Here is a 21,740-nt window from a genome sequence, read left to right as displayed (position 1 = left end):
TTGTTTTATGTTTGGAATGATGTTTCGATTAGAAATTGTTTGATTTGGTTGAGTTTCGGTGGAGTTATGGAGGTTTGAAGGATTTTTGTTATTGAGGTTTTAGAGAGAAGTTTGAGAGAAGAAAGAGTTGTGGTGATTGAATGAGGAAGAAGAGGGAAGAAGAAAAGAATTTTTTTTTGGTGTTGTGGTAGAACGGTCGTGCCTCCACAGGCACGGGCTGTGCCAAACTTCTGGAATTTTTTCGTTTTTTTTCCTTTTTTGCTGATGGGTTGGCACGGCCGTGCCAAGCTTCTGGTCAAACTAGGCAAAAAAAAATTCTTTTTTTTTCCGCTTTTTCGCATCGAATTTGGAAAAGTACCTATAAAACAAATTAAAATAAAACAAAACAAACAAAACAAAACAAAACAAAAGCAATTAAACTCGTGGGTTGCCTCCCACGAAGCGCTCGTTTAAAGTCATTAGCTTGACGATGAAAAGAGTTTATGTTTCTCAATGTGGGTTACGTAGACCATTGTGTACAGATAATGCTAAAGAACATTCTTTCACACGATGATCAATCACATCAATCATACATCATGAATCAAAAATAGAGGGACCCTTCATCAATTTGGCAATTTCAAACTCTACCTTCTCATCACCTACATGAAAAACTATCTTACCATACTTAACATTAATAACAGCACCCGCAGTAGCGAGGAATGGCCTTCCTAGAAGGATTGGAATTTCGGAATCCTCTTTGATGTCTACTACCACAAAATCTGTCGGGATATAAATCTTTCCCACACTAATGGGGATATTCTCAAGAATTTCGACCGGATAGATAATGGAACGATCGGCCAACTGCAAGGTCATCTTAGTGGGTTTCAAATCACCTATACCAATCCTCTTCAAGAGGGACAAGGGCAACAAGTTAACACTAGACCCTAAATCACATATGGCTTTCTTAATGGTTTCCTTCCCAATCACACAAGGGATGGAAAAACTACCGGAATCATTGAGCTTTGGAGGCAATTTCTTTTGTATGGCAACACTGCATTCTCTTGTTAAAGTTATTGTCTCATTATCCTCTATTTTTCCTTTCTTTGATAAAACATCTTTCAATTTTTTTGCATAAAGAGGCATCTGAGACAAAGCTTCAGTAAAAGAAACATTGACGTATATTTTTTCAGCATGTCTACAAACTTTTTAAACTGCGCATCGAGATTAGGTTTAACAAGTCTTTGTGGAAAAGGAATTTTTGGCTTATAAGGTGTTGGGACAATTAGCTTCTCACTCTCTCTTATGGCTTTCTCACCTTGTGGCTTTTCACTCTCTATCTCACCCTCAATTATCTTGGATTTCACACCTAAGTGTAATAGTATTTATACGGCCTTTGGGGTTGATTTCAGTTTGGCTCGGAAAGACTCCGGGTGTTTGAGAGGAAGTAGCTACTTGTTGGGCTACTTGAGAGATTTGAGTCTCTAGCATTTTAATGTGAGTAGCAATGAAGTCCACTTCAGATGTAAGCTTGACAAAAGAGTCATTCAAAAATCAAGTTTGATTTTTAAGTTCTTGAAATTGCTTGGATTGATCCATAACACATTTTTCTAGTAAAATTTCCAAGCTGGATTTTTGAGGGAATCTTTGGTTGTTTGCATAACCGGGTGGTGTTGTTTGTTTTCCAAAGGGATTTTGAGGAGTTTTATTATAAAAATTTTGGTTTGACCTCATCCCTTGATTATATTGATCATAGTTTAATTGCTCGGGACTTTCAACAGTATTACCTAGTTGGCATTCAACGCTAGTATGACCAAGTATTCCACAAACTTCACATGATGGTGAAACATGACAAGATGTGACAACATTTACACTTAATTTATCAAATTTTTGAAAAAGTGTGTCCACCTTAACAAATAGATGATCAAGGGTAGAAACTTCGTACATACTGCCTCTTTTTTAGATGATGGAGGAGTAACAACAGTGATGGCTCTCTCACTTGTCCATTGATAGTGGTTTTGGGCCATGTCCTCGATCAAAGCATATGCTTCTGTGTATGTTTTATTCATCAAAGCTCCACCTGCAGCTGCATCAACAATTATTTTTGTGGTAAACAAAAGACCATTATAGAAAGTATGGATAATAAGCCACTTCTCTAGAACATGATGGGGAAAAGCCTAAGCATTTCAATGATACACTCTCACGCATCGTAAAGAGATTCCTCATCTTTTTGAGTGAATCATGTAATTTGATTCCTTAATTGAACAGTTTTACTATGGGGAAAGAATCGGGCAAGGAATGCTTGCCTCATTTGGTCCCAGGAAGTGATAGAACCAACTTGCAAATGGTAAGTTCTGTAATAGTTGACAATAGTCTTTTATTTCACATGGTGGCATCCCCAACATAGTTGTTCAATTGATGTCACTAATCAAATCAATTTCAAAAAAGTGTCATCCCTAGTGTAGTTGTTCAAGTGATGTCACTAATCAAATCAATTTCAATGGTGTCATCCCCAACTTAGTTGTTCAAGTGATGTCACCAATCAAGTGAAATTCAATTGTGTCATCCCCAGCATAGCTGTTCCAGTGATGTCACTAATCAATTTCAATTTCAATGGTGTCATCCACCGCTTAGCTGTTCCAGTGATGTCACTAATCAATTTCAATTTCAAAAGTGCCATCCCCAGCTAAGCTGTTCCAATGATGTCACTAATCAAATAGTGTGATCCCCAGCATAGATGTTCAAGTGATGTCACTAATCAAGTCAATTTCAATGGTGTCATCCCCATTATAGTTGTTCAAGTGATGTCGCTAATCAATTTCAACTTCAAAAGTGTCATCCCCAGCTTAGTTGTTCAAGTGATGTCGTTAATCAATTTCAACTTCAAAAGTGTCATCCCCAGCTTAGCTGTTCCAGTGATGTCACTAATCAATTTCAATTTTAATTTCAAATGTGTCATCCCTAGCTTAGCTGTTCCAGTGATGTCACTAATCAATTTCAATTTCAATGCTGGCATCCCCAGCTTACCTATTCCAATGATGTCACTAATCAATTTCAATTTCAAAAGTTTCATCCCCAGCTTAGCTGTTCCAGTGATGTCACTAATCAATTTCAATTTCAAAAGTTTCATCCCCAGCTTAGTTGTTCAAGTGAAGTCGCTAATCAAATCAATTTCAAAAGTGTCATCCCAGCATAGCTGTTCAAGTGACGTCGTTAATCATATCAATTTCAATAGTGTCATCCCCAACATAGCTGTTCAAGTGATGTCACTAATCGATTTCAATTTCAAAAGTGTCATCCCCATCTTAGTTGTTCAAGAGGTGTCACTAATCAAGTCAATTTCAAAAGTGTCGTCCCCAGTTTATCTATTCCGGAGACGTCGCTAATCAATTTCAAGCGGCTAGTTCCGACAAAAGGAGAGCTTGAACCCTTTTATGAAAAGTGTCATCCCCATCATAGTTGTTCAAGAGATGTCGCTAAAAAGTTTTGTCTTCATTAAGCAATTGTCCCAAACCAATACGGTATCAGATCCCTTTCTTTAACAAACTTGGGTATCCCGTTGTTGTTTTTCATCCAGTCAAATTATCCTTTCTTCCTGCATTCATACTCGCATCATGAGCATTTCACAATATCTTAGGTTCAAAATTGGTGTACTTTGTATTTAAGTCTCTTCGGCCCGTCAACTCAAAGATTCCATCTTCAAATCTCCAGACGAAGAAACTTAAATAGGGGCATCTATCATTCCCCAATTTTTGACCTAAGGTCCTTCATTCATTCACCGTTTGATCATGAATAGTCTCTGACTTTTCAGTGAAAAATTCGGCAGAGAGCTATTTTTAAAATACCTCATGTTTGGTTCCGAGTCGGGCCCTCTTCTCTCTTTAATTTTATTTTTAGTCCTTATTTCCATCTTTTATTGTTTTTAATTAATTTTAATTGTAATTCGTAGTTTTTTATTTTAATTCTTAATTTAATTTTTTATTTTATCCTTTTCCTTTTTTAGTATAATTACGTTTGTTAGTTTTTTTACTAACTTTTTTTTACTTTATCATTTTTAATGGGTCCAAAATGCGTCAACAGTGTCCAAAAATTTGTCCTTGCTGCACCACTTTTCTTGGCTATTTTCCAGGGTCAAAATGCGTTGCTTCTACAACGCTTTATTTCCTCTTCTTCTCAAACCATAAAGCTATAAAAGGAATCTGCAATCACAGTTTCAAGGGACGCGATTCCAGCCAGCCGAAACCTGCAAACAATTACATCAAAAATCACAAAGCCATTTTTTTGACCCCAACTTTCATGTATCAGAACCACATAGGAACCAATTTCAGATCGAAAACAACATTAACCTGCAAAACCATCACACGCATAACTCAATCAAAACCTGCAATTTCCAGTAACACTAGCCAATTCCATAAACCCACTGTGACACCCTAAATCCCAAAAATAATTATTACTATTATTTAATTAAAAATAGAGTTTGATTCGCAGCGGAAAGTGTCAAATAAAAACTTCTCTAATGATATAGGAATTCTGCCACAAAATTTAGGATATCACATTGACTCACAACAACATAATTCATATTTCACTTCATTAAAAATTATAGTAATAATAACATCGAATCTTTTTCTTTTGAAAATGTTTCATTTTACATCATAGACAATGGTTTTCTTGCACAAAATTAAATAAGTAAGCATATCCCTTTTCCCGTGTCACTATCAGAGCGGTGCTTTTCCCCAAAATAACCGACGACACAAGACAAGTCCTCACGAAAGGCATGCACTTGACTCCAAGACTCATAACCTATATAACTACGGTTTCGCAACCGCAGGGCCAAGCCAGCAAACACAAACAACGAAGGGGTGAGTTCCGAGAACATGTAATAGTATAAAAAAAATGAGAAGAACACGTAAGCAATTAAGTCAAAGTCGTTTCACATCACAAACATAATATTCAGAACCTTGAAGAATATACTATATCATCTCAATCTATATCAGTAGGAAATATCATTACAACTTAAGAACCAAAAAAAACTTCACAAACACAATGTCACAATTCAATTCCAACTAGTCACAACACATGTAGTCCCCAATAACCATCTTCATAAGAACATCAACAAATAATCACCTTCATCGTCTCACACAATTACATTAATAGACATCACAAGGTAATTCGTTAAAACATCACAACTTAACAACTTGACTCGACAACACGACTCAACTTGACAATGCACTCTTAACAACTTAACAACTTAAATTATCGTGAAACTTCTTGATATGCAAATGCATGTGGTACCATTCAACAACATATATGAGCGTAATTAGGCTCTTCAACAAGTGAGCATAAAGCTGCCGGGCTTAAAGCCCCCAACATAGTTTGAGCACAAAGGCTGCCGGGCCTAAAGCCCCCAACTTTAATGAGCACAAAGGCTGCCGGGCCTAAAGCCCCCAACTTTAATGAGCACAAAGGCTGTCGGGCCTAAAGCCCCCAACTTTAATGAGTATGCAATGGACTCAATCTTCCTACAACTTAGACAACAACGTGATCATCTTATACAACTCATAATAATGGATAACTTCTTAAATTCTTGTAACTTAGACCGACTCATGCAACTTCAAACTTTTAAATGATCAACAGCATTAAACAGCACATATTAATTCATAGCATATCAACATCATAATATAACAGTATCAAATGATAATCAATCAACATTTAAGAATATCAAAAAGACATTTAGCAAAATACATATCATTCACACATGACCATTTAGAAGCACATCATTGAATATCACATCTTTAAATCACACATAATCATATTCCAATAGTTATCATATACATGTTGCATACCAATAATTACATTCAAATACATAACATCACATCTATATCAATCATTAAATAAGTCATGAATCTAAATAGTTGCAGCAAATCAAGCATAAGCACCCACAAATTTATTCATGACTTCAAATACCACATATTCACATAATTTAAATCAAGCAACACCTTAATAATGTTTCTAATTCTTCTTTTAACCTCCCACATCTAAATTTGCACATTAATTAATTATTCTCTCAAAGGGCTACAACCGTCGCGGTGAGCCCCGAATGAACTTTGGGAAATACGGCTTTCCCGTTCATCCCAATTAATTTACACTCATGATCTCGAACTCTTCTCTCTCACCCCATACCTGGTTTGACGATCCCTTGTGTCACAAGGAAAATAATTAGAACTCAGCAACCACGAAAGAACTCAGCAACCACCGAAAGTAGCAGTGCACAACCAATAATTTAAATAGCTTGCGGACAGGATCATATAGTCAACGAAATAAGGCGTCGTGGGGAAATCTGAACTAGGGAGAAAATATATGTCAACTTGCAAATTGTCTCTCGTAATTTAAGGACAATAGGTAGGCAATTGTACTGGAATTTGGGTATTGACTATGTTGATAATTGAGTGAAAAGAAGCGGCGGTACAAGAAGAAAAGGAATTAGGTTTTTTATATGCTAGGGATCCATATACGTATATATATACACGAAGGAATATAGAATTTGGGTGAAGCGTGACAACCACTTCACTCCTTTGGCTCACGTTTTATTTTATTTTTTTCTATTTTTTTTTATTGGCAGCATAAATCATCAATATTTATATATAATAAAACCATTGATAACCATCGTATTATTATACTAATGATTATATTGGTTCAAAAACTTATATTCTAAAGAAATTTATTTATAGAAAATTAGTTTTGTATCATAATCTAATTAATTAGTAAGGAAACGCATATAAAATGTTCACACCAAACATACACACATAGAAAGAAAGTTAATCACACAAATATTATGTTATTCATATATACTCATACTTATAAATATTAATAACAATTTTGGGGTGTTACAACTCTACCCCCCTTAAAAGAATTTCGTCCTCGAAATTCAGTACACAAGAGAAAATAGATTTAACTATGGCTTAAATATCTTAAACTATAAAATATTTCAAACACTAACTCATCATAAGCCTCAACACCAAACTTAAACAACTAAATTCATGACAGCAGACCCCGAGTAGATGAAAATAAGAGCTGCCAACCCATCATAGTTCTACTCATAACAAGCATGCATTATTACTCAAACATAAAATATCTAGAGATTCTACTCTCATACAATTCATCCAAGCATGTATTATAGTTTCTTTTTTAGCTGCAAAGTATTATAAAATCTACCAAGAGATACTGCAGTTGCCTTCTAAACATGATCTAAAAAAAAATTAAATATTTCTCCTTACTACAAGTCCACGTCACATATATCTTTTGTTTGTACAACAAGCAAAATAAACTTCACGTATCAAAAAGAAAAATTACTTTATGTACTAAAACTATTAAAATCAAAGTTTTGTTTGGGACACAATATTCAAAATATGATGTGAGTCACAAGTTTTGAAAACAACAAAATTTATTCACATAGCGAAAATCAGAGTCCTAGCAACTAACACATAACAAATTCCACACAAAATAAATTAGTGCAAGAGTAGCATTCATAATTTCTTATAAAGCAGGAAGACACTTTTAAATTTAGTGTTAGTTGAATAAATATTCAAAACATAGAATCTAGATAAACAAACAAAAGTGAAAGAATACGTAACTAAAAAAAACTAGGGGGGACGCTTTTCATTCTCTATAATTTCTTCACAGTTTAGATAAATAATTAACTCCCCCAACAACGCAAAAAAGAATTACTCTAAATCATTTAGATTATTCAATATAACATCTTGTAGCCTAATCTCCAATAACGCTTTTGATCCCAAAACACAGCAAGAAAAAGAATAATAATAAAACATCACGAAGTAGAAAGAAAAATCACATGGTTTTTTTTTTTTTTTAACACCAAAAATATTGTCAAGCTTACTCTACAGGATAAGATGAGCAAGAACTTAAAGCAAGAACATAACGTACGTAATCATAGGTTACTAAAGCAAGAACACAACTTGTATAATCATAGGTTACATTAAAACCAAAACTTAAGTAAAATGTTCAGTCTAATGCACTGTAAATCCAAGAGGCACACCAAAATATCACAGACAACGAAGAAGACAAAGCCAGTCAAATCCAGTTACAAAAATAAGTCATTCTCACATAAACGATTTCTTGTTTAGGTACTAATAACGCAAGAGCAATTTTTCTTTTCTTTTCTTTTTGACTCAACTCAAATAGGCCAAAATTTTTTTTTTTTTTTGAGGTTCAGTATGCCTACAGCCTGCCTATCTAACATAGTTCTTCTATCTTTGAAAGAAAGAAAATTAAAATCAAAATTACTTCAGTATTCTTCTGTTATCAATAACTCCCAACCCCTCCAAAAAGTAACTCCTAACCATTTGTCAACAAAAAATAAATATAAAATAAATATAAAAAAACATCTAAATAAATAATTCAAACATTTAGAGGCAGCAAACATGGCTATAACATTCACAAGCACCGTAAAGCATAAATAAATAAATAAAGTTAGACATATGAAGGAATAATCATTTCTAAAAATCTTGAAAACCAGTCATGGGCGATGATTAATGTTTGGAAGGTTTAAGTCACACCATCATCGTCATATCTCACAAACATAAAAGAACTCGAAACAAACAAAGGGAAAACAGTTAAAAAAAATAATTAACAAGGACCCACACAACCACAACAGACACATGACGGACGCATAGCCCAACCCACGTGGTCTGATTGGACAGACCTGCTCTGATACCACTAATGTGACACCCTAAATCCCAAAAATAATTATTACTATTATTTAATTAAAAATAGAGTTTGATTCGCAGCGGAAAGTGTCAAATAAAAACTTCTCTAATGATATAGGAATTCTTCCACAAAATTTAGGATATCACATTGACTCACAACAACATAATTCATATTTCACTTCATTAAAAATTATAGTAATAATAACATCGAATCTTTTTCTTTTGAAAATGTTTCATTTTACATCATAGACAATGGTTTTCTTGCACAAAATTAAATAAGTAAGCATATCCCTTTTCCCGTGTCACTATCAGAGCGGTGCTTTTCCCCAAAATAACCGACGACACAAGACAAGTCCTCACGAAAGGCATGCACTTGACTCCAAGACTCATAACCTATATAACTACGGTTTCGCAACCGCAGGGCCAAGCCAGCAAACATAAACAACGAAGGGGTGAGTTCCGAGAACATGTAATAGTATAAAAAAAATGAGAAGAACACGTAAGCAATTAAGTCAAAGTCGTTTCACATCACAAACATAATATTCAGAACCTTGAAGAATATACTATATCATCTCAATCTATATCAGTAGGAAATATCATTACAACTTAAGAACCAAAAAAAACTTCACAAACACAATGTCACAATTCAATTCCAACTAGTCACAACACATGTAGTCCCCAATAACCATCTTCATAAGAACATCAACAAATAATCACCTTCATCGTCTCACACAATTACATTAATAGACATCACAAGGTAATTCGTTAAAACATCACAACTTAACAACTTGACTCGACAACACGACTCAACTTGACAATGCACTCTTAACAACTTAACAACTTAAATTATCGTGAAACTTCTTGATATGCAAATGCATGTGGTACCATTCAACAACATATATGAGCGTAATTAGGCTCTTCAACAAGTGAGCATAAAGCTGCCGGGCTTAAAGCCCCCAACATAGTTTGAGCACAAAGGCTGCCGGGCCTAAAGCCCCCAACTTTAATGAGCACAAAGGCTGCCTGGCCTAAAGCCCCCAACTTTAATGAGCACAAAGGCTGTCGGGCCTAAAGCCCCCAACTTTAATGAGTATGCAATGGACTCAATCTTCCTACAACTTAGACAACAACGTGATCATCTTATACAACTCATAATAATGGATAACTTCTTAAATTCTTGTAACTTTGACCGACTCATGCAACTTCAAACTTTTAAATGATCAACAGCATTAAACAGCACATATTAATTCATAGCATATCAACATCATAATATAACAGTATCAAATGATAATCAATCAACATTTAAGAATATCAAAAAGACATTTAGCAAAATACATATCATTCACACATGACCATTTAGAAGCACATCATTGAATATCACATCTTTAAATCACACATAATCATATTCCAATAGTTATCATATACATGTGGCATACCAATAATTACATTCAAATACATAACATCACATCTATATCAATCATTAAATAAGTCATGAATCTAAATAGTTGCAGCAAATCAAGCATAAGCACCCACAAATTTATTCATGACTTCAAATACCACATATTCACATAATTTAAATCAAGCAACACCTTAATAATGTTTCTAATTCTTCTTTTAACCTCCCACATCTAAATTTTCACATTAATTAATTATTCTCTCAAAGGGCTACAACCGTCGCGGTGAGCCCCGAATGAACTTTGGGAAATACGGCTTTCCCGTTCATCCCAATTAATTTACACTCATGATCTCGAACTCTTCTCTCTCACCCCATACCTGGTTTGACGATCCCTTGTGTCACAAGGAAAATAATTAGAACTCAGCAACCACGAAAGAACTCAGCAACCACCGAAAGTAGCAGTGCACAACCAATAATTTAAATAGCTTGCGGACAGGATCATATAGTCAACGAAATAAGGCGTCGTGGGGAAATCTGAACTAGGGAGAAAATATATGTCAACTTGCAAATTGTCTCTCGTAATTTAAGGACAATAGGTAGGCAATTGTACTGGAATTTGGGTATTGACTATGTTGATAATTGAGTGAAAAGAAGCGGCGGTACAAGAAGAAAAGGAATTAGGTTTTTTATATGCTAGGGATCCATATACGTATATATATACACGAAGGAATATAGAATTTGGGTGAAGCGTGACAACCACTTCACTCCTTTGGCTCACGTTTTATTTTATTTTTTTCTATTTTTTTTTATTGGCAGCATAAATCATCAATATTTATATATAATAAAACCATTGATAACCATCGTATTATTATACTAATGATTATATTGGTTCAAAAACTTATATTCTAAAGAAATTTATTTATAGAAAATTAGTTTTGTATCATAATCTAATTAATTAGTAAGGAAACGCATATAAAATGTTCACACCAAACATACACACATAGAAAGAAAGTTAATCACACAAATATTATGTTATTCATATATACTCATACTTATAAATATTAATAACAATTTTGGGGTGTTACACCCACAATCACAAATCGGCCTCATCCACATCACTACCGATCCAAATCCAGATTCAAACTCGTGCAACAATCAAAACCAGTAACAAATCCAGATCGTACAACAATCAAGATCAAAGGGTATAACCTTCATTTCTTTTTCTTTGATATATCTAATGTTCCTTTTTTTAAAAAAAAAAATCAGGTGTTGTTGTTGTTGTTGTTGTTGTTGTTTTTCTTCAAAAAAAATGAAAAGAAGAAGTAGTAGGAGGAAGAAAGAAGAATGAACCGTAAAAAATAAAAAAATAAAAAAACGATCTTTAGGGTTCCGGCGCGGTGGTGCCGCCATACCGGCCGGCCATCCACCACCGGAACTCCCTACCTTCACCTGAATGTTGTTGTTGCATTAAGTGAGAGAAGAGAGCAATTTTCTTAATTGAGAGAAGAAAGAGAATCGATAGTGAAAAATGGTTTGAGAAAGGAAATAACACCTATTTATACGGTGGCATTTAGAGTGCACAAATACAAGATTTGTGCACCATGCACAAGTTGTGCATTGAAGGATAGGTGGCGGTTTTGGTGGGGTTGGATGATCTGCTAAAAATAAATAATTAATAAAAGGAAACATATTATAATGGGAAATATTGGTTTTATTGTTTTTGCTGTATACACCCCCCAAAAATTAAACATTGAGAGTAGTAGCAAAGTTAGTTTCTCACATTTGTTTTTTTTTTGTACAGTTTCCTTCTTGCATCCTCTTCTCTTCATCATGTTCTTCATTTCTTCATAGTTCCAGAAAATTTCATTCACCATCAATTAACCTTCATTTCTTCATTTCTTCTTCATCATGTTTTTCCATTGAAGTTTGGAGATTGCATCTTAGTTTGGTTTGTAGATCTGGATTCATTGAAGGTGTTGGTAGATTTCTGAAATCTTTAAACTTGAAGGTATGTATAAGCTTGGTAGATATGATGAAGTATGGTGGTTGAATACTAGTACTAGTTTTCTTACCCGAAATGCATTTTGAACAAGATGGTCACCATTGAAGTTGTTGTTCTTGTGTGTTCTTCATTTTTGATTTGTAGATTTACTTTTATGCAGTAATGCACAGTCGCGCGGATTAAAGACATGGTCACTGGCGGAGCTACATGTGTGCCAGGGGGTTCAGCTGAACCCCCTCAACCTACTATATTCTCACAAATTATTTAGTAGTTTTTGGCTTTGAATCCCCTCAAGTTTAACTGTTGCACCATGTTTGCACCACAAAGTCTCAATTAAGTGCAGCAATCCATGCTTTTTCATGTGAGGCATCATGTTTTCATTAAAATGTTAAGCACTTTGCCACTAAAATAAGGGAACACATGTGATATATATCGGTTTATATGTATATATATTTAACATTTAAAATGTATATAATAAGGGATGAACCGACAAAAAAAAATTATATTAAAATGTCATGACTCTAATATTCATATCTCTATCATTATATAATGACAAACTCCAAAGTTAATCATGAGTTAACTACTTTTGGTCGGACTTTTCCTTTAGACAATATTACCTTAAGAATTCAATTCGTTTCAAAGTTTAAATTGAAATTCATGCATAAACTGTAGAAAATTTGAAAACTAAATATATTTACTTAAAACATTTTTTTGTTACGAATTTCCCCAATTACAATCTAATATTTTTTCAACTTTAAATTAAAAAGCAAACATACAATATAAAAGCAACGAAAAAATAGTAAGAAAAAGTGGATAAACGGGCACGTTGTGCCCGTTTTCCACTAGTGATACATAATACTAGATAATTTTTAAAATATATATTAGTTATATATATATATATATATATATATATATATATATATATAATATAATTGTAATTAAAAGTGCGAACCCCCTGAGTCAGGGTCCTGGCAACGCCACTGGACATGGTTATGTGTAACCTCATTGGAACTCTAGTTGGAATTGTACTGAAGCAAACGAACGACCGTGTAGATTTTTGGCATGGTCGTGTGTGAGTTACTGTCATTGAATAAGTTTTTTTTTCTTCTACTAGTATACCCAACCTTGTTTTCCTACCGTTGGATATCCAAGTGATTGTGTCTAATTCAATTTATGTATGCATTAGGAACATTAAAATGAATATGAGTGAAATTCTAGAAATTTTTCAAGTTTCAAATGTGAGCAACATAACTAGGGAAGGCAATATAGGTGTGGAAGGTTCAGAGGTATGTTCAAGTGATTGCATTGTTGTCTAAACTCACTGGTTGTTTAATCAATTTTGTAATGGCAGGTGCGCACGACCGTGCATGAATTTGGCACGGTCGTGTGTGACAGTCTAATAGTGTCTTGTGTGTGTCTGCATTAAACACACGACCGTGCGTGTATTTGATACGGTCGTGTGTGATAGTCTGATAGTGTCTGGTGTGTGTCTGCATTAAACACACGACCGTGCGTTTATTTAACACGGTCGTGTGTTACATTTGGTATTTTCCCATGTCTATATTGAACTTTTTTCGTATGAACAAATACACATATCCAATTGAACCAACAATCATTAACATTAAATATTTAGACAACATACGATAGTATTCATTATGGGTGTGTACGACCTAAATAAGTTAAGAGCTAAATAAATTACAACAAATTACAAACATGATAATTTTTCAAACAAGTTCAGAGCTAACTAAGGTAAAATAGGAGTAACACGATTATTGTGGACCGGCTGGAGGATGTTGGATGTTGAGCTGTTGCATCATTGATGCAAGCATTTGTCAGACGAGTGCAACCTCCTCACACGCCTTGTCAACCATAGCCTCCATCCTTCCACGCCAATCCTCGTCATCTTGCCTTCCTTCCATAGGTTGTTGTCCCTCACCCATTTCTTCATCTTGCGCAGGCTGCTCTGGAGGTACCTGTGGATCTAAATCAATATAAAGCCAATTTGCATGATTTGTTGTGTCAGTTCTCAATGGATATGGCAACAAAATTAAATCTTTGCCAAATACCAATAATCTAAAATTCTTTCCGTTCCCATCTATGTCCCTAACCGTATGAATATTTTTACAAAAATAAAGATCAATGGTGTATTTCCCCTCAATGCCAATTTCTTCAGTTGCCACTTTCGCTCCCAACTTCCAAGCGATGAAACTAATTAATCCCCCTCCACCATCTTACCTTTGGGTTGAGCCTCCACATATGCCAAATGGTTTAAAAGGTAGTAGCCAATGTTTGCAGCACAATTGTTAACCATAGCCCATAGAATGAATAGCTCATCACTCCTCACCGTTGCCATTTTTGGCCTACCCAATATGGTGCATGCCATAACTCTATGTAAGTAGCGGAAAACAGGGTTATGTATCATACTAGCCTTGGCATTTTTAGATTCAAAATGGTCCCGCCCAGTTATTTGTGACCAAAACTCATGTTGGTCATAATCTTGAGGCCAATTAACCGGGTTACAAGAGACATGAATGAGCCCCGTGCTTGTGAAACCCATTTTGTCACAAAATTCAGTAAGTGACATGTTGTACTCTACGTTACCCAAACTAAATGAAACGGAGGAATATTCTCTATCTTGAACAAAACAAATGGTACTCATAAATTCAAGTGTAGTGGTTTCGAAGGTGTAGTGCGGCTCTCCTACAAAATCATTCCAGCCTATGTTACCAAGGAGAGCCATAACATTGTCTTTTATACCGAATGCATCTAAAGCACGTGAATCGGGATACCTATTCAGCCAAATTTCTCTATTCAAAAGTGTGTTGTACCTTACCCTTTCAAATGCGGAGTTCAGAATAATTCCCCTCTCATTACATATACCCATTTTCTTGGTGCCGCAAGAAGTGCCACCAACATCAACTCCCTTTCCCTTAGAAGCCATTTTTCAAATTACCTGTTTTTGTTGACAACAAACAAAATCTGTTACGGATAACGTAATGCTACATCTTGAATCCTAAAAAAAAAGAGTTGTGTGCCAAATGAATGTTAACAGTTCCATTTGACGATAAATTGCATTAAGGCTAAGGCTACAATGCCTGATTGAACAACCATCCATATCAGGAACACCCACATCCAGATAAGTCATTAATATAAAGCATGTTCCTTTGTAGAAAAAACTTCAAAACCAAATCAAGAACGGAATAACAACAATTACGGTTATGAAAAATAACTCATTGAGTGAGACCAAACGAAATCATTTAATGGAAGAACAACAATTTCAAAACCCATATCCAGATAAGTCATTATATAACTCATTGATATTACGGTTAAGAAAAATTTGCAGTAAATTTAAGATTGCAAATCATTGAATCGAAGAACAACAATTTCAAAACCCACACTCAGATAAGTCAATTTCAAAAAGAAAAATAAAACTATGGAAGAACAACAATTACTTAATCCTAAATTAGGGTTTGTAAAGGGATTGAGTGAGACCAATCAAAAATTACCTCTATATATAGAGATTGATGAAGGTATAGGATATGCCGGTGAGTGAGTTCGCCGGAGGAGAGTTTGACGGCAAGAAAGAAGACAACGTACCTTAGTGAGTGAAGAATGAAAGGAAAGTTGGGATATTGGACTGTGGGTGATTTTCGTTTTTGATAGTTGAATAATGGGTAGATTTATGTTTTTGATTGATTTGGATTATTTATGACTAGGATTTGGGTGGTTTTCATGAACTATCTGCAGGGTTAGGGAAGTTTGGGAGAAATAGTGTTGTGAGAAGTTGAATAAGGCAATAAGAAAAGAGTAATGAGAAGTGTTATGAATGAGGGGAAAAAGTGTTATTAAGCATTTTTGTCTGAAGAAAACACACGACCATGTGTAAGTTTGGCACGGTTGTGTGTAACTGCACTGGTCCTATAACTCAATTTTGGCATAGGCATACACACGGTCGTGTGCTTTTTTAGCACGGTCGTGTGTAAAGTTACTGGAATGTAGTGTTTTTGTCTGAAGAGAACACACGACCATGTGTAATTTTGGCACGGTCGTGTGTATACGCACTGGTCTTCTAAACCAATTTTAGCAATGGTTTGAATAAAGAGTAAGGTGGGATTATACGCACTGGTCTTCTAAACCAATTTTAGCACTGGTCTTCAAAATATTACGTGTGTAACATGATTTTTGTTCTTCATTCATATGCATACATTTACTAATTCTAAGCACTACCGTTCCTCTATTTTGCTCCATCGTTTTTATTTTTTCATTTTTCAATCAAACGTGATATAAGATTTAGGACATAAAAAGATGAAATATTAAATAATTTGTCCACACTAACATTGATATCATGCAGGATTTAGGACAAAAGTAGGATTTTTTCCAACCAAATGTATTTTAAAATTGATGCAATGACATGCCATTCATCATAAAATAGTGCATACATTTCTTGTACAAAACAAGAACAAATTCATAGAAAAGATGGAACAAACTTAGAACAAATTTACCAAACAAGTTTAGAGCTAAACAAATTACAACAAAGATAAACTTGGATCCATTGTTCACAACATATTCCAATAAGGATTGCAAGTCTTAAAGGAGCATTTCATAATGAAATAAAAAAACAAATCATTAAAGTATCCAAGTGGTGCAACGTGATTATTCTGGACAGGCTTGAGGATATTGGATGTTGAAGTGTTGCATCATTGCAAGAAGCATTTGTTCTTGGTTGTCGATCTTAGCCTCCATCCTTCGACGCCAATCTTCGTCATCTTGCATGCCTCCGACTGGTTGTTGTTGTTCCTGGTCAATATCCATTTCTTCATCATGATCATGCTGCTCTTGAGGTTCATCTTGCGCATGCTGCTCTTGTGGTACCTGTTGTGCTACATCATGATAAAGCCAATTTTCTACGTTTGTGGTGTCAGTTCTCGATGGATTTGGCAATAAAATTGAATCCTTTCCGAAAACCAACAATTGAAAATTCGCATTCGACCCATCTAGCTCCCTAACCATACGGATATTTTAACAGAAATCAAGATCAATCTCATAGTTCCCTTCAATGTAATGTCTGTCAGCTCTAGCATCCGCTCCAAGCTTCTCAGCAATGAATTTAATCACTCCCCCCACCACTATCTCATAAGTCAGATATCCGACTAGTAGCTTCTGTCGATTCTTGTCATCTATCTTAATGTTTTGCATTTTTAATTAATGTTAGCATTTGTAATTTTAACTTCATGTAATCGTCCGTTTAATGTTATATTACTCTATTTTTAATTTATCGTGTTTTGAAAAATTATGTGGTGTGTTCATGAATTCAAATAAATATATTATGGTCGAATATTTATATAAATCTTCAAAACTAAAAAACCAACTAAGATAAGGAATTACATAAATTACAAATAAATAACTAAAAAACAACTAAAATTGGAAATCCAAATAATAAGATTTAGTTTTAATACCATTTATTCATGTTGATGACCAACTCCTATTATTCGAAATTCATGCTTCCTTTTATTGTTCATGTCCATTAGCTTCAGCAACCCTTGAACCCAAATCATGATAAGAACATTAACTTTTTTTAAAAATAAATGAATCATTATATTGACAAGAAATTATTTTATGTAAATTCAAATTATCAGACTTAGATTAAGCAAAATTGTGAGATTGTGCTTGTATATATATAGTGTTACAAAAAATTATTGGTGTGTAACATAAATGAGTAATTAATATGTAACCAACAAATCCTGATAAATATTCATTATTTTGTGTTCTTATCCAAAAATCTGTCAAATTTAATGTTATAAGAAAAACAAAAAAAAAAATACAGCTTTTTCTTTGACCAACTATACAACACTATCTCCTTTTACTGGTTTTTTAAATAGCATTTATATAAATTTTTGATAAAAAAATGTACCTCCAAAACCAACTTTTGTCTTTTTTTTAACTTAAATCTGTTACATTTGCCCAAAATGCCAACAAAAAGTACATTTGATTCCCTAAATCTGAGACACATCACAGCTACCTACTATGTTGCTGTCAAATTATCGGATGCAATGCTATTATACAACAGATATAACACTTCCTCCTGTACTTTCAAATGTTTGACCACTACAAATTTTTTTTCATTCCCTCTACAATTTTGATTTTCAAATCTTAAAAATTTTTAAGCTGTTGAAATTTTTGACCCTTCCCTCCCTCTTTCATTTTGAATTTTCACAAGTTCAATTCAACATCAAACATTAATTTCTACTAATATTAACAAAAAACATAAACAGAAATATATGTAATTAATTTCATAACCAAATCAAATATATTTCATTAATTCCATAATGAATTTACAATAACCAGTGGACAAATACTAAACTAGTAATTAGCAAATCACTTAATTAAATCACAATCTAAAAAAAATTCTAGATAAAATTCAAAAAAGTGACCTGAACATCACACATAACCGTGCTTACTTTAGACACGATCGCGCACATCTGCACTAGACGCTAGCATTTTTTGTTCTGGCAGGACGCACGATCGTGTAACAATTGCACACAATCGTGTCTCACTTCACTGGTGTCATCCTTTTCTTCTTCTTATATCCATAGCACGTCCGTGTGAATATAGTGCACGACCGTGCCAATGCTTATTGTTACAACATCAACCTAGAATTCTCATTTGTTCAAGAACCTCAGCCAAACAACCATGACAATCATCATAACCATGACCATGATCATAACCACAACCCATTTCCCCTTACACAATGAGCTTTTTGACCTTCCTATCTCTTCCTTCAGCAAAGATACCTCATCGTATCAACTTTTTTTTTCTGAATCCATCTCCTCCATGACTATCTTCTTAAAATTATCAATTTCAACTTCCACATGTTTTTTCACTTCAACCATATGTTCTTTATTTTCCTCCTGGACCAACTGCACTTAAGCTTCTAACATTTTTTTTCAAGTATCTCCATCTCAGATTCCTTCTTCACAGTCTCGATCTCTTCCTCCATTAATTTTTTCATCTCAGCCAAGTTACCTTCAAGCTCTTCCTTTATAGCATCAAAATTCAAAGCTTGATCAACTAGTACACCATCTAATTCATCATCAAAATCCATCATGTTACTGTCCAACTTTTGTGTTGTTTTTGTTTCACATCCAATAGGTTCACACCATCGCCAATATCCAATACTTTTTTCTGGCTCGTCGTGCTTGCAACGGTAAAACAACCGATTACGATTCTCCACGGTCATTGAGACCTTAATCGCATCTACATTTTGACAGAAGCAATACTTCTTGGCATATCTGATCCAACCTCCTTTTTTGCTTGATGAGGCCTTTGATACATTCATGGTTCACTAATAAAATCACATTATCAGTTATCAGCATAACAAACCAGCTCAATTTCAAAATATAGGTTTCAAAAAAATAATTCAATTTCAGAAATTATATTATTAGGTTCAAAATATAGGTTCACTAATAATTCAATTATAGAATATAATATAATTTTTGAAATTAATCATTTATTTGAAACCTATATTTTGAAATTGAGCTGGTTTGTTATGCTGATAACTGATAATGTGATTTTATTAGTGAACCATGAATGTATCAAAGGCCTAATCAACCAAAAAAGGAGGTTGGATCAGATATGCCAAGAAGTATTGCTTCTGTCAAAATGTAGCTGCGATTAAGGTCTCAATCACCGTGGAGAATCGTAATCGGTTGTTTTACCGTTGCAAGCACGACGAGCCAGAAAAAAGTATTAGATATTGGTGATGGTGTGAACCTATTGGATGTGAAACAAAAACAACACAAAAGTTGGACAGTAACATGATGGATTTTGATGATGAATTAGATGGTGTACTAGTTGATCAAGCTTTGAAGTTTGATGCTATGAAGGAAGAGCTTGAAGGTAAGTTGACTGAGATGAAAAAATTAATGGAGGAAGAGATCGAGACTATGAAGAAGGAATTTGAGATGGAGATACTTGAAAAAAATGTTAGAAGCTTAAGTGCAGTTGGTCCAGGAGGAAAACAAAGAACATATGGTTGAAGTGAAAAAACATGTGGAAGTTGAAATTGATAATTTTAAGAAGATAGTCATGGAGGAGATGGTTTCAGAAAAAAAAAAGTTGATACGATGAGGTATCTTTGCTGAAGGAAGAGCTATGACGGTCAAAAAGCTCATTGTGCAAGGGGAAATGGGTTGTGGTTATGATGATAGTCATGGTTATGATGATGGTCATGGTTGTTTGGCTGAGTTTCTTGAACAAATGAGAATTCTAGGTTGATGTTGTAACAATAAGCATTGGCACGGTCGTGCACTATATTCACACGGACGTGCTATGGATATAAGAAGAAGAAAAGGATGACACCAGTGAAGTGAGACACAGTCGTGTGCAATTGTTACACGATCGTGCGTCCTGCCAGAACAAAAAATGCTTGCGTCTAGTGCAGATGTGCGCGATCGTGTCTATAGTGAGCACAGTTATGTGTGATGTTCAGGTCACTTTTTTGAATTTTATCTAGAATTTCTTTTAGGTTGTGAGTTAATTAAGTGATTTGCTAATTATTAGTTTAGTATTTGTCCACTGGTTATTGTAAATTCATTATGGAATTAATGAAATATATTTGATTTGGTTATGAAATTAATTACATATATTTCTGTTTATGTTTTTTTGTTAATATTAGTAGAAATTAATGTTTGATGTTGAATTGAACTTGTGAAAATTTAAAATGAAAGAGGGAGGGAAAGGTCAAAAATTTCAACAGCTTAAAAAATTTGAAGATTTGAAAATCAAAATTTTAGAGGGAAAGGAAAAAAATTTGTAGTGGTCAAACATTTGAAAGTACAAGAGGAAGTGTTCTATCCGCTGTATAATAGCATTGCATCTGATAATTTGACAGCAACATAGTAGGTAGCTGTGATGTGTTTCAGATTTAGGGAATCAAATGTACTTTTTGTTGGCATTTTGGGCAAATGTAACAGATTTAAATTAAAAAAGGCCAAAGTTGGTTTTGGAGTTACATTTTTTTTATCAGAAATTGATATAAATGCTTTTTAAAAAACCACTAAAACGAGACAGTGTTGTATAGTTGGTCAAAGAAAAAGCTTTTTTTTTTTTTTTGCTTTTCTTATAACATTAAATTTGACAGATTTTTGGATAAGAACACAGAATAATGAATATTTATCAGGATTTGTTGGTTACATATTAATTACTCATTTATGTTACACACCAATATTTTTTTGTAACACTATATATATACAAGCACAATCTCACAATTTTGCTTAATCTAAGTCTGATAATTTGAATTTACATAAAATAATTTCTTGTCAATATAATGATTCATTTATTTTTTTAAAAAATTAATGTTCTTATCATGATTTGGGTTCAAGGGTTGCTGAAGCTAATGGACATGAACAATAAAAGGAAGCATGGATTTTGAATAATAGGAGTTGGTCATCAACATGAACAAATGGTATTAAAACTAAATCTTATTATTTGGATTTTCAATTTTAGTTGTTTTTTAGTTATTTATTTGTAATTTATGTAATTCCTTATCTTAGTTGTTTTTTTAGTTTTGAAGATTTATATAAATATTCGACTATAATATATTTATTTGAATTCATGACCACACCACATAATTTTTCAAAACACG

The 21,740-nt window shown here is 33.9% G+C and overlaps 2 long non-coding RNA genes, 1 other non-coding gene and 3 pseudogenes across 3 annotated transcripts; 2 read left to right on the top strand and 4 right to left on the bottom strand.

Moving 5' to 3' along the window:
• Window positions 1-489: 489 nt before the first annotated feature.
• Window positions 490-1,122, bottom strand: LOC146915456 (uncharacterized; annotated as a pseudogene).
• Window positions 1,123-2,135: 1,013 nt separating this feature from the next.
• Window positions 2,136-2,238, top strand: LOC146915455 (small nucleolar RNA R71). Its single transcript, XR_015017223.1, has one exon. It is a non-coding gene; the product is annotated as a small nucleolar RNA R71 (small nucleolar RNA).
• Window positions 2,239-4,531: 2,293 nt separating this feature from the next.
• On the bottom strand, window positions 4,532-6,459 carry LOC146915454 (uncharacterized). The gene is made up of 2 exons (XR_015013334.1): window positions 6,157-6,459; window positions 4,532-4,784 (listed from the first exon to the last, which is right to left on the bottom strand). It is a non-coding gene; the product is annotated as an uncharacterized LOC146915454 (long non-coding RNA).
• A 2,388-nt stretch (window positions 6,460-8,847) lies between these two features.
• On the bottom strand, window positions 8,848-10,775 carry LOC146915453 (uncharacterized). Its single transcript, XR_015014604.1, has 2 exons — window positions 10,473-10,775; window positions 8,848-9,100 (listed from the first exon to the last, which is right to left on the bottom strand). It is a non-coding gene; the product is annotated as an uncharacterized LOC146915453 (long non-coding RNA).
• A 7,981-nt stretch (window positions 10,776-18,756) lies between these two features.
• Window positions 18,757-19,433, bottom strand: LOC146915452 (uncharacterized; annotated as a pseudogene).
• Window positions 19,434-19,680: 247 nt separating this feature from the next.
• On the top strand, window positions 19,681-20,357 carry LOC146915451 (uncharacterized; annotated as a pseudogene).
• The last annotated feature ends 1,383 nt before the right edge of the window (window positions 20,358-21,740 follow it).

The sequence above is a fragment of the Medicago sativa genome, chromosome 6 (genome assembly GCF_051527215.1).
Source record: "Medicago sativa cultivar Bolivia chromosome 6, Bolivia_mono, whole genome shotgun sequence".
Classification (NCBI taxonomy): Eukaryota; Viridiplantae; Streptophyta; class Magnoliopsida; order Fabales; family Fabaceae; genus Medicago; species Medicago sativa.
This window is presented reverse-complemented; position numbering and strand designations above follow the sequence as displayed.